Consider the following 13,563-nt stretch of genomic DNA (forward strand, 5'->3'; position numbering starts at 1 on the left):
AAAAATCTGGAGATTTAACATAATCTGAATTTCTGGCTCTTTAATAAAAAACAGATCATCTGGCAACTCAGGGTCCATGTTCTCCCATGGCAAAAACCAGCTGTTGCAGAGTAACGACTGCTCCTTAGACAGGTGGGCACACCTCAGTGTGTCACAGCCCCCATCCCTCCCTGTTCTATCACACCCTGCCAACTTCACTTGCTAAATTACTGCCTGTCCCCATCGGTATTAAGAGTGTGCAATCCTTGAGCTAGTCTTATTCTGTCTTAGTTACTAAAGTTGGGTCACTCCTTCTTATCGACTGAGGTCGCTGAGCAAAGGTGACCGTGCAATAAGTGGAAGACGTTGGAAGAGAACCTTGCAAAGGCTCAGCCCTTGTTTCTCCTCTCTTCTCACACTGCATGCTCTCTCTAGGTGGTTCCATACAGCCCAGGTCAGGGCACCCCCAATGCACATCTCCAGCTGCAGACACTTGCCTGTGCTCTGGACTTGTGTATCCAGCCACCCACCTTGGGCAAGTCACTTAACCTTTCAGTGCCTTCATTTCCTCATTTGTAATATGGGGATAGTGAGAGTACTTTTCCGCCATATGGTTATTATGAGAATTATACAGACAATTGTTAATCTATGTGAAAACACTTGAAGAGAGCCTGGCATTGTTGTTATAGGATGTCTAACAGGTCACTTGAATGTCAACAAGAGAGCCTTCATTTCCCTCTGCCTCCAGCCTGTTCCTCTGTAGTCTTCCCCATGTTGGCAGTAGCACCATTATCCCATGGGTAGCTCAAGGTAAACACCTAGGAGTCATTCTTCATTCATCCATTTTCCTCATCCCCTAAATCCAATCCATCATCAAGCCTTTCCATGATACTCTCAAAATGTATTTCAATCAGGCCACTCTCCCCAGCTCTGCTGTCACCACCTTGGTCTAAGCCCCCATCATCACTTGCCTGGACTTCTGTAATAGCCTCTTTGCTATGCACTGAATTATGTACCAGCCCCCGGCCCCCCATTCATACCGAACCCATAGTGTGATGGTATTTGGAGATGGGGCCTTTGGTAGGTAATCAGGTTTAGATGAGATGATGGGGATGGGGACCTCACAATAGGATTAGTGTCCTTAGAAGGAGAGATACCAGAGAGCTTGCTCTGTCTCCACCCACCATGTGAGGACACAGGGAGAAGGCAACAGCCTACAAGCCAGCATGAGAGCTCTCACCAGAAACTGACCCTGCTGGTGCCTTGATCTTGGACCTCTGGCTTCCAAAACTGTGAGAAAATAAATTTCTTTGTTTAAGCCACACAGTCTATAGTATTCTGCTATGGCAGCGCAAGCAGAATAAGACTAAGACACCTTCTAACTGGTCTCCTTGCTTCCATTCTTTCTCTTCTAAAATCCATTCTCCACACAAAAAGCCAGCGTGGTCTTTTAAAACTGTCACAGTCCCGCTCAAAACCCTTCACTGGCTTATTTTTGTCCTTACAACGAAACTGGAGCTCCTCACCCTGGCGCACACGGCTCTGGGTGACTTAGCTCCCGTCCACCTCTCTGGCCATGGCCCACTCTCCGCTAGCTCACTGCACTGGGCCATCCTAGGCTACAGTTCCAGCCTCAGAACCACGGAGCATTTGCTTCCCCCTGTCCTCAAGGCTCTTCCTCCAGCCCTGGAATCGCTTTTATCCTCCATCTCCTGGTTCAAAGTGGCCTCCGGGACCATCCCATTTATAGCATCCCCGGCCCCCTTTCTTATTTAATCACCTCCACCCATAATGCTCACAACAATCTGACATTATCTTTTTATGTGTTTATTTGCATATAGCCTTCCCCAACCCCTACCTCATGCAAAGTCCATGTGGGCGATAGACTTTGTCTAGTTCCCCGATGCACCCCTGGCGCTAAGTGCCTAGCACACGGCTTGAGACATTTGCGGTGGGATTTGAGAAGGAGCCTCTTGAGGGCCAGGGAGGTCAGGTGAATTTCTCAAAGCTGGCTTCCAGGGATTCTGCACTCTTCACACTCCCCGAGAGGCGTCTAGACGCTCTTGGGATGGAGAATTATTACCTTTCTCGGCTGCCCGAGCCGTGTGAGAGCTGAGTCTAGAAGCACTTTTCCGGCTTGAAGAGACGAGGTGCTGGGTGGGAGAAGGCAGAAGCGGCGGCAGGGGCGGTGGCAGGGGCGGAGCCTCCTGTGGGCGGGTCCTGGCTGCCCGAGCCAATGGGGCGCGGCGGCGCGAGGAGGCCGGGCGGCCGAGAGGAGACGCTAGCGCGCAGTGGGGTGCGGAGGTTGAGTTCCCGGACCCGAGCGGATTAGCAGGCGGGTGCCGAGGCATAGGCACCCACCCAGCTCTTGGTTCCTGGTGGCTCGCACGGTAAGCAGAGCCCGCAGCGAAGTAGACTTTGTGGGGTTTCTGGCAGCAGGGAGTCCCCGCCGCTTCCCGCCGGGGCTGCTGGTGGCGTCCTGGCGCTAGGCTGCGTCCCCGGGCGCTCCGGCTGTGTGCCGCGGGATGCCGGCGCGCGGAGGGGCCCGGCAGGGAGGCGAGGAGCCGCCGCGCCACGCTGCCTCCCCGGGCTGCTGCTTCCTGGTCCCCGGGGCCGACCCTGGGATAGACAGGTCCTCGTGCGGGGATGCCTGAGGTGCCCGGGAGCCAGAGGGTCTCAGGATAGTGGCTTCCAAGAGAATCTCCACCCAGCGCCGGGGCCCAGGGAAGAGCTTGAGGGTAGCTGGAGACCGCAGGGGCCGGACTTTGCTCTGCCTAGGTCTTCAGACGCCTCCTGACCTGTTGCCCCGGGGCTAGGAGTCAGATTTGTTAAGCCATTTCCTATTTCCAGGTCTCCTGGAACTCAGGAAAAAAAATCTCAGAGCGGTTTTCTGGCCAAGCTAAGAGCAGAGAGACTAGCACTTTATGCAGCGCCCCGTGTATTTATTCAGCATTTATTGGGTTCCTATTGCGTGCCAGACACTGTGCTAAGCCCTAGCGTCAGGATGAAGTGCCTTGGAGGAGCTCCTGGGGCTAAGAAGGACAATACGAGGAACAATTACAGTGCACTGTACTACAGGGGATGTTACGGGAGGGGAGGGGAGGGGAAGGGAGGGGAGGGGAGGACCATGAGCAAGCCAGGAAGGCGTCTGAGAGGAGGTGATTATTGAGTGGGGACAGGAAGAGTAGGAGGGTTTGCCAGGCTGAAAGCTGTGTAGGCGTGTGTGTGTGTGTGTGTGTGTGTGTGTGGTGTGTGTGTGTGTGTGTGTGTGTGTGTAGCAGGAATTCCAGATAGATTTTCCTGTGCAAAGGTAAAGAAACTGAAAAAGGCCAGTATCCTGACTTAGACCATCAGGTAATCCTATATCAGCTAATCAAATAGGACCACAAAAGGTGGGTAGGAAATGAACTGTTAATATGGCAGGAGCTAAAACATGCACAGACCTTAAAATGCAAACTTAGACTATATAGAATATTGTCCAGGGGTCAAGAAGGGCAGTGGAAGAATTCTGGCAGCTTTGTGGAAAATGGATGGAGATTGGAGCAGTAGAAAGCTGCTAAGTTGTAGCTCATATTTTGGATGGGGCTGCAAATACTCTGATCCCTAAAGGCAGCCCCATCTGCGCAGGAGCCCTGCTCCCTGGCTTCCAGGCATGGATCATTCAGGGGATCATTCAGGCAGGGAGATGTTGCCCATGTGATTGCTTGCCTCTGCAACCTGCAGGTCATTTTTATATTGTTTCTGGAGGCTTTGACCTGGACCTTGTCGTCAGGGATGCCCCCTGGAGGACTGTGATGGGTACCTCTGCCTGCCCTTTCTGCTGTGGTTTCCCCTCTCCCTGGGCTCCTCCTTCTGCTTCACAGAGACACAGCCTCAGCTGTTAGAGGCTGTCGTGAAGAGCAAGGTCTTGACGGGGAGTCAAACCCGAAAGTCACTTTAGCCATGTGTCTTGGGGACATTATCAACCTTTCTGAGCCTCAGTTTTCTGATTTAAAAGGAAGTCATCATCCCCACCTGTCATCGGTTGCATTCCCTGGAAAAAGACTCGGAGGCTCTGAGAACTGTGTGTAGGAGGATTCTTGGGGAATGGTCTCACTCTCCAAGGAAGGGGGTGGTGAGGGAAGCAGGATGGGACAGAGGGAGAAGTTGGTCCGTGATGCAGAGCAAGAGAGGCCTCAGTTGATCTTCTGAGGCATGGGGCCAGGCCTTTGAAACCCCATGTTGACCAGCCAGTGGGGGCAGGCTGCCCCCAAGGAAGGGGGCACAACTTTGGCTGTCCCTTCAGCAGGACAGTTCCTGAAGCGGAACTCAGCTGGGAGCCATGCATAGCCAACACTCCCAGCAGCCGGCACAAAGGAGTAAGCGGTGCCTCGGTCTTGGGGGTACTGAGAACTGTAGCACCGCAGCCACCTTACAGGGTGGGCTTGGGAAGTGGCTGAGATGACTGACAGAAGGTGCGCAGTGCAGAGCAGGCATTTAAGAAGTGTTCCTTTTCTCACCTTTAAACTTCTTGCCTGTGCCTGAAAATGGATTTTGGAGTTTGAATTGAGTAGATCAGCTTCTGTGAGGAAAGAACCTTTCATGATAATGGCCACAATGACTACTATTGAGTGTCTGTTTTGCATATGCATTCTCTCCTAGCTACCCAGTAATACTCCAATTTAGGTACTTTTATTCTCATTTTACAGTTACATTTACAGTTAGTGTTTTCTTTTTTTTTTTTTTTTGAGGTACGCGGGCCTCTCACTGTTGTGGCCTCTCCCGTTGCGGAGCACAGGCTCTGGACGCGCAGGCTCAGCGGCCATGGCTCATGGGCCCAGCCGCTCCGCGGCATGTGGGATCCTCCTGGACCGGGGCACGAACCCGTGTCCCCTGCATCGGCAGGCAGACTCTCAACCACTGCGCCACCAGGGAAGCCCTACAGTTGGTGTTTTCTAAAACCCAGCAGAGTAGGTGTCCTTTTGCCACAAGATAATAACAATAACGACAACAGCAAAAACAATAATGACTTGTTACAGTCTATGCAGTGATTTCATTGGTGGATTGATTAAGTAATTAATAATTAAGTCATCAATGTGCATTGAGTGTCTCCTAAAAGGTCGGCCCTGTCCTAGGCGCTGGGAATACAGTTCTGTCTGTTAGAGGAGACAGAGACTGACGTTAAATGCTTTGATTCCTCCAAAGCAAACATTGAAGGATGGACCATTGCATAGCCAGGGTGTGATGGAGAGTAACAGGCTGTCTTCCCAATTGACTCTTTCTCACCTCAAAAAGGCCTTTTGGACCATCCTGTGAAAAGCAGTTCCCCTCTCTTTTACTCCCCCTTCATCATACTTGCTCATACATTTTATTTACTTCCCTGTCATGGGTCATCCCCACTAGACTAAAGGCTCCAGGAGATCATACATCACTTTATCCTAGCACAGTGTTTAGCATGTATTTATTGAATGAGTGAAGTGAATGAAGGGTAGATCTGCTTAGAAGAGTGGTATCACCAGTAAGAGATATTTACACTGAGATCTAAGGGATGAGGAAGATCCAGCAATGCCAAGGTCAAGAGGCAGAGAGAACAGCTTGTTCAAGAACCACGAGGTGGAGGAATGGAGCACAGCATGATAGGGCAGCAACCTGAGATGAATTTGGAGAAATAGATGGGGCCTTGGAAGGCCATGCTGAGCTTGGATTTTACTCAAAGTGCAATGAAAAGTCAGTGAAGGATTTTAAGCCTAGTAATGACCTGGTGTTATAAATACAGTATATAATTGTTTGTTGTCTGTTATGCCTCTGGCAGGCAAGCTCCGTGAAGAAAAGCACTCAGTAAATATTGCTGAAGTGAATGGATGATGTGGTTTATGCAGCTACCAGGTGAAAAACGGAGTAGGGAGAAGAATGGGACCTTGTCACAAATTGGGAGTTTGGTGAGAGAGGTGTTGGTGTCCTGGCTGCAGGCTAGCAATAGTGTTGGGAAAGTAGAAGAATTGAAGCTGTATTTGGGGTGTTAAATGACAGGACTTGCTGATACATTAGGTGTCAGGAATATGGGAAACGGAAGGGTCAAGGATGACCCCCCAGGTTTATGGTTCAAGATTGGGTGGATGTCAAATGTCCATCAACAGGGTAATGGATAAACACAATGTGGTAAATACTTACAATGGAATATTACTCAGCCATAAAAAGGAATGATGTACTGATACATGCTACCATGTGAATGACCCTTGAAAACATGCTAAGCGGAGAAAGCCAGGCACAAAAGGTCACATATTACATGATTCTATTTATATGAAGTATTCAGAATAGGCAAACCCACAGAGACAGAAAGCAGGTTGGTGTTTGCCAGAGTGCAGAGGGGGAGGAAGGCTAAGTGGGGCCTGACTGCCTAAAGGTAAGTGGTTTCCTTTTAGGGTGATGAAAACATCTTGGTACTAGGTAGAGGTGGTGGTTGCAGAATATTGTGAATGTACTAAATGCTACTGAGCTGTATACGTTAAAAAGGTTAATTTTACTTTACATGAATTTCACCCCAATTACCAAAAAAAAAAAAAAATTGGTGGATGGGAGCATCAGAGAGTGGAGATGTGGAACAGGCTGTGGTTAGGGGAGAAAATCCACATGCTCTCTTGGAGATGGCCTGGAAGACATCCACACAGAGCCTGGGGGGACATCTGGACTGGAGAAATAAATAAGGGAGTTGTCAGCACTTAGATGTCAGCCAGTAAAATAGGTGAAATCTAGGGAGAGAGAGAGTATAGAGGAGCACATCTGAGTCTGGATCATTCTTTAATTTGATCCTCATAACTGCCTATGAGGAAGGTGCTACTGTTCTCATGTTCAGGTGAGGAAACCAAGGCCCCCTAAGAATGAACTTGCCCAAGGTCAGACCGTTTGTTCATGTCGTTCCCCTGGCTTCCAGTCCTTTGCCTTTCACACCTCAGCGTGATGCTATTTAGAACTTCAGCAAAGACCTTCCCTCCCTCCCCCCCTCCTCCCTCTCTCCTTCCATCCTCCCTCCCTCCCTCCTTTCTTTCTTTCTTTCCACAGTCATGATTGAGTACTCACATGTGGCAGGCACTGTGCTGGGCATATGTTGGTGAAGGTAGAAATGGCTCTAACCTTGTGGAATTTACCTAGTAAACAAGCAGCTGTAGTCCACTGATACAGGGGACCATAGGAGCCTGGAGCAGGGGCGTCTCTCCCAGATCTGGGGATGGGAGGAGGCTTCCTAGAGAAAGTGACAGCTAAGCAGAGATTTGTAGCAGAAGCAAAAGAACTGAGCCTGAGAAAGAGAATGATTCTCTGGAAGGTTCATGATCCCTGAACACCTGCTATGGGAATTCCCTATTCTTTTCACTCCCCAGTTCTTCCCATGTTACTGGCATTTTCCAGCTCATCCAGAATGTCTATCTTTTCTATAACCCTGGAGGCAATAAGTAGACAAATAGCTTGGTTTGATCTCAAGTGGAAGCTTCAGAGGAGTAGCAAGGTATGGTGCAAACAGCCTGGCTTTCAAAGCCGGGCTCCATCTATGAGCAAATGACTTAGTCTCTGAACCTTCCTTTCTACACCTGTGAAATTGAGCTAGTCACATCCACTGCTCAGTGCAGGAAGTAAATGAGAAGGTGTAGTAACATATTGGGCACATAATAAATGCTCAGAAAAACGTCGTCTCATTTATCTTTTGGAGAGGAAGCCTTTCTGAATAGACCAGTGGTCTCCACACTCTGAACACTGTTTAAAATACAGAAATCCATGCATCCTCTGAAGAATCTGATTCACATGGTTTGGGGTGGAACATAGCAACCTGTATGTTTAGAAAGCACCCCAGATGATCCTGATAAAAGCAAGATCCAGGAACCACTGGCTTAGACCAAATGCTTGAGTCTTTGCTATGATGTACACAAAAGGGTTAAGCACCTAGAAGCAGATAATGCCCTCTAGGAATTATTAGCCAATGGCAGTGCTGACCGATGATGTAATGCCTTTGGCTGGCACTCTATTGGTTAAGTATATTGTTTCTCTTGCTTCAGCTGTGTAAGGAGTACAGCTGGAGCCCAAGGGTTAATAATTCTGTGGCAGCACATAGAGCTATTTTTTCCCCATTTCTCTTCTGCTAGGTGTGAGTGTGTAGCATGGCTCAGCTGGCTGCTGCCTTTCTTCCAGGAAATAGCTGCACCTTCCTCCTTACCTCTTCTCAAGCAGAGCACATGTCTCCATAGTACTCCGGAGGGGGAGGAGGAGGAGGGGGATGATCAGGATTGTTTAGCGAAGAGAGAGCCCTTTCAAAGTTCCACACGGCAGTCTCTCCTTGCCACTGGGGATGGGCACAGCTCCAGCTGCTCTGACCTGAAGAGGTCCCACTGGATGACTTGCTAAATGGCCACCTGCTTCTGAGCATTGTTCAACCTTGCGGGATCCTTGGGACCGGGAGGTAAGCCCTGGGTTTTGGAAGGAAGAGTGGACCTGGAGAGGAGCCTTGGGGCAGTGGGAGGAAACAGGCACAGACTCCATGCAAAGCTGCCCGCACGTGTGGTGTGAGCTGGGCCAGGACTGTCTCCCTCTGTATGTCTATTTACTCAAGAACACAATGTGGGGCTTGGATTAGGGAGACACTGGTGGGGAGTGTGTTGGCCAGGCACGATCCACAAGCGTGCTCTTGAAGTAACTTTCTGCCAAATGCTTCTGGGTGAGAAATGCTTTTCTCTGGGGGTCTGGGGCAGGAGCGGGGGTCCATCAGGTTAGCACCGTCTCCCTGAGCCAGCTGTCACCCGGGCCCTTCTGTATCTTGTCTGTGCTTCCTCTTCGGTGCTCCCACTCAGCTGAGTGGCCCTTGGTGGACTCTGGGCTGAGGTTTCTCCAGAAATACCTAAATGGTCTCAGGGATTTTTGATTGTGTTTTTTAGGGGGACCTTTGGATCCCTGACCCTTGAGTTATGGGTGTGCCTTCGTGAATTCGGCCATGTTCTTAATTGTCCCATGCTGGAGCTCTTAGGGGTGGTGGGAGGGAGGGGATTCTTTTTGTATTATGACAGTGCCGTTGTGAGGATTTTCCTGTTTGTGTTTAAGGGGGCATGCATCACTGCCCTGACCTGAGACTTCTCACCTTGCCCAGAGAGGATTCTAATGCAGCATGTCTGCCTCAAGTGTACAAACTGAAAAAAGTCAAAATGGGGAGGGGAAACGGGAGCAGAGTAACCGGGAAGGGCTGCTAGCAAGAAACTCTACTCATTTCACAGGGAATTCAGGGAAACCTTGCATTTCGTGGATAAACTATGACGCTACGTCTCTCTTGCAGCCCTCCCCAAAATTGGTAAATAAAAAGTTCCATTGTTTTTATTTTTCAGAATTTGGTTATACGTGGAGTGTCCCCAGTTTATTTAGGGAGAGCAGAGCCTGCAAATGTTTCTCTCCATGTCTTGTATGACCCCTGGCTTCTGCCACCCTGTGTTCTGGATCAGGCTTTGCCTGACATGTAGGTTCTTGGGCAAGTCACTGTGCCTCTCTGAGCCTCAGTTCCCTCGTTGTCAATCACAGAGGTAGGAGGGGTTTGGACCAGCTGACTTTTAGAGCCCTTCCTCTCTGGCTGTCTGTGCTCTGGATCATGAAAAAGCCTCAGAATCTGAGTCTGTTGATTAAGTGGATTGGGTGTGGGTAAAGGATGTTTGCATAAAGGGACACGTAGCATGTGTCCTCTGGGTGCTGGGGGCTTCACACACATTTTAACTCATGTAACCCTCCCAGTAGACCTGGCAGGAGGTGAGATGTACAATCTAAAGATGTGAAAATCAAGGTTGAAGGAGTTCAGTGACTTACCCAAGATCATCATTCAGTAAATGTTGACAGGGGTATTTGTGCTGGTCACAATACTGGGATGGCGGGACATGGTGGAATGACGGGAGGGCTGGAGCTGGAATCCTTATCTACCTTTGCTTCTTTGCATGCTCTTCATTCTACTAAAAATCATGCACTGATTTTCAGATCGACTAATTCAGCCAGATTATTGTGGATTATCCAGTTTACTGTCTGGGACAGCAGACGGTCCCTGGATCTGAAAGGGACTTTACAATCCTTTGGACCAGGCCCCTCCATTTATATCTGGGAAAATGAAGGTCTAGAGAAGTTAGGTTACCTGTTCTTTATCACTCAGTGAGTCAACAGATGGCAGGGATGACTCCTTGCCTTAGGTGTTTGAAGTGGTATTATTAGTAAACAGTTTGTTTGAACCTTCATTTGAGAACTTTGGGATCATTTCAACTTAGTTATTCTTACCTCCAGGCCCTTTTGAAGTGCCAGAGGGTTGGAGTAAGACTCATTAAGCACCTACTGTGCGCTTGATGTTGAGGCAGGTGTCTGAGACACGGATGAGGTTGGTAAGCAAGCAAAGCGTGAGACCTGGTCAGTTTCCCTGGAGAGACTCAGGATGCAAGCTGTGTTTCAGGAGCGTCTAGTTCACAGGTCAGCAATCTTTCCCAGTGGAGGGGCTGCAACCCTGACCCTTTGTCACCACATGTGGCTGGCACCTAACTTATACCACTGTAAGAACACTTGCCACATGACATGAGATCTCTGTTCTTTCTCTTCCCAACTAGGCTGCATGTTTCCAGGGCACAGCTCCCACAATGTAGGACCTAATCAGTGGAGCCACCTTGTGGGGAGGTGGGTGTCAGTATCTTGGATGTGCAGAGATGTACACCCAGAAATAAAAACCATCAAGTTATTATTAAAAAGGGCAGTGTGGATATGTGACTCTTTTCTTGATCACTATAACGTTAAGAAAGAATCATCCTAATACCGGGCTTCAAATATCCTAACGATTATCATAGGAAAGAGGTGTTATAATTGTTCTGCAGGGCTGGAGAGCAAAGCCAGCAGCCATGGGTGGATGTGGAGGGGAGCAGGTAGCAGGTAAATGCAGGAAGAGTGTGCTGATGGTAGCAGTGGTCCAGTGGGTAGGACCACTGTCATCAGAAGTGTGTGGTAACCTTCAGGCATTGCTGCCCTGGCAAAGAGTAGCATTCGGTAGTCTCTAATTTCCTTTCTGGATCTAAGATTTCTTGATTAACTATCAAGCAGGAGTGAATGAGAGGAGGCCAGAGGTCGAGTAGAGCTGCGTCTTACTCATAGATTCCAAAGCCATAGTGTGGGGTGGAAATCATTCAGAACCAAAATACCTTTGAAAATATTTTCACTGCCCCCAAAATTGCATTATACATGGTTTTTGTGTATGTAGCTCTGAACAATAATTCCTATGCCAACTAGTACGTAAAACACTGACCAAGACTAAAAGAAGTCACAAAATGAAATTTATATGCCGTTGGGGGGTTTCATACTGCTCTGTCTTGAAGGTAACTGCAAAATTTCTAACTGGCATAAAGTGGGGGGATAGAGAATTCTCAAGGTGTTCGTGTTTGCTTGCAGGGTTTATGCCATTGTTTTGGATAAACAGCCCTAATACTTCATACATGTAACTCTTTTTAAATGATAATGAAAATTAAATGAGATAATATATGTGGGTACCCTGATCTGAGTTACAGAGCAGATGCTGAGTACACTTTTACTGGAAGGTACTCAGCCTCTTGCTTTAGCAGACTTGCTGATGCGGTCTTTGAAAAGGTTTAGTGAAGAACCTGGTGAGCTGTGTCCAGGCTGGCATTTCCTACTTGAGGCTGGCACGTCTGTTTGGCTTCTCTGGACAGTGCTCACCGTCATGCCTCTGGCTATTGCTTCTAAAATTCAAAGTGGGAAAAGAATGAGGTTGGACGCTACACAGACCTGAGTTCAAAGCACCGGCCATTGCCTATAGATGTGTAACATTGGGCAGGTTACTTAACCTCTCCGTGTTTGGGTTTTTTCACTTATGAAAATGGGATCCATAGACCTCACCGTGCAGGATGGATGGAGGATTAAATAAGAACCTTTAGAGAGTGACTGGAACATGTAGAGCAGGTGTCCTCTAAGTGCTGATTTATTCCTTCTCCTTGGGAGGGTGTTGAGGAGAGGTGGTACATTTTTTCTTTCTTCAATCTCACCTCCAACTCCTTTGCCCACAGTAGTAGATGCCCACTTCTAGATGGCTTTTTACAAGCCCGTAGGAAACCCCATGTGGCCTTACTCTAAGAATGAGTGTGTTTACAACCTTGCCCTGTCGTAGCTCATCCTCATGTCAGTTACCTAACCAAGAACCCAGAAGGCTGCACTTAGAAGGGAGATGTTGAACTTAAATCATTTTTAAAGCACCAGTAGCTGGGCTGGGGCTGCTTTACTCAGAGGCCAAGTGGGCAGGTGATTTGAGGGATGCTACAAAGAAGCCAAAGTACATCTCCAAGTTCAAAGCATTGGGAATTCCATCATTGAATATTCATCTCTTGGGTTTATTCATTAATCATTTAACAAATATTTATGGAGCTCTTATCTTGTGATAGGCCATGTCCTAGATGCTGAGGATGAGCGGTACAGACAAGATTCCTACCCTCGTGGATCTTATATTCTGGTGGGGAAACAGAAAATAACCATAAGGCACATCCAGTGAGATGTCAGTTAGCGATGAGTGCCATGAATTAAAATGAAACAGTATAAGGGCAGGGAAAATGCCATTATAGAAAAGTCAGTTAAAGAAGGTCTCTCTGAGAAGTTGATATTTGAGCAGAGGCATGAAGGAGGTTTAGAAATGGGTTTTTGGAAATATCTGTGGAAAAGAATTCCAGGCAGAGGAAATAGTGAGTGAGCCTCGGGGTAGGTAGAGAGGCACAAGAAGGGAGAGTTTGAGAAGATGTGACCTGAGAGGTACCTGAAACCAGATCTGGTGGGGACTCATGGGCTGTGGAGAGAAGTTTGGATTCTATTCTAAGTTGGAGGTTTCGAACAAGGCGGTTACATGGTTTGACTTATTCTTTCAACTCATTTTATTTTTCTAATTGCTATATGATAAAATTGACTTTGCTTTGGCATAGAGTTATGTGTCTTTTGACACATGTATAGATTCATGGAACTACCAACACCTCAGTGGAGACACAGACCAGTTCTTTCATCATAAACCTCCTTCCTGGTATCCTTTTGTAACCACAAACACCCCACTTCTAACATATGGCAACTACAGCTGTACTTTCCTTCACTATCATTTTGTCCTTTTGAGAATGTCATATAAGAGGAATCATACAGTATGTAACCTTCTGAAGGCTGGCTTCTTTCCCTCAGCATAATGTCTTCAAGATTCATTCATGTTGTTGGGCGTGTCAAGAGTTTGTTCATTCTTATTGCTGGCTAGTGTTCCATTGAATAGACATATCACAGTTTGTCTATCCATTCACCCCTTGAAGGACACTTGGGTTCTTTCCAGCTTTTGGCAATTATGAATAGAGCTGTTATAAACATTTGTGTCCAGGTTTTTGTGTGAACATACATTTTTGCTTCTCTAGGGTAAATAAATACCTAGGAGTTGGATTGCTGGGACATATGGTAAATTTACATTCAGTTTCATAAGAAACTGCCAAACTATTTTCCAGCATGGTTGTATCATTTTGCATTCCCTTCAGCAGTGTATAAAAGTTCTAGTTGCTCTGTGTTCTTGTCAGCACTTGGCATTTTCAGTAT

At 47.7% G+C, this 13,563-nt stretch overlaps 1 protein-coding gene across 1 annotated transcript in view; it reads left to right on the top strand.

Moving 5' to 3' along the window:
- The first annotated feature begins 2,300 nt into the window (after positions 1-2,300).
- SYN3 (synapsin III) overlaps positions 2,301-13,563 on the top strand; it is a 455,663-nt gene continuing 444,400 nt past the window's right edge. Inside the window, exon 1 of the mRNA XM_081249878.1 lies at positions 2,301-2,369. The gene's annotated coding sequence lies outside the window, so the exon portion shown is untranslated. The remainder of the gene's footprint in view (positions 2,370-13,563) is intronic.

The sequence above is a fragment of the Mesoplodon bidens genome (genome assembly GCF_964165515.1).
Source record: "Mesoplodon bidens genome assembly, chromosome: 11".
NCBI classification, from domain to species: Eukaryota; Metazoa; Chordata; class Mammalia; order Artiodactyla; family Ziphiidae; genus Mesoplodon; species Mesoplodon bidens.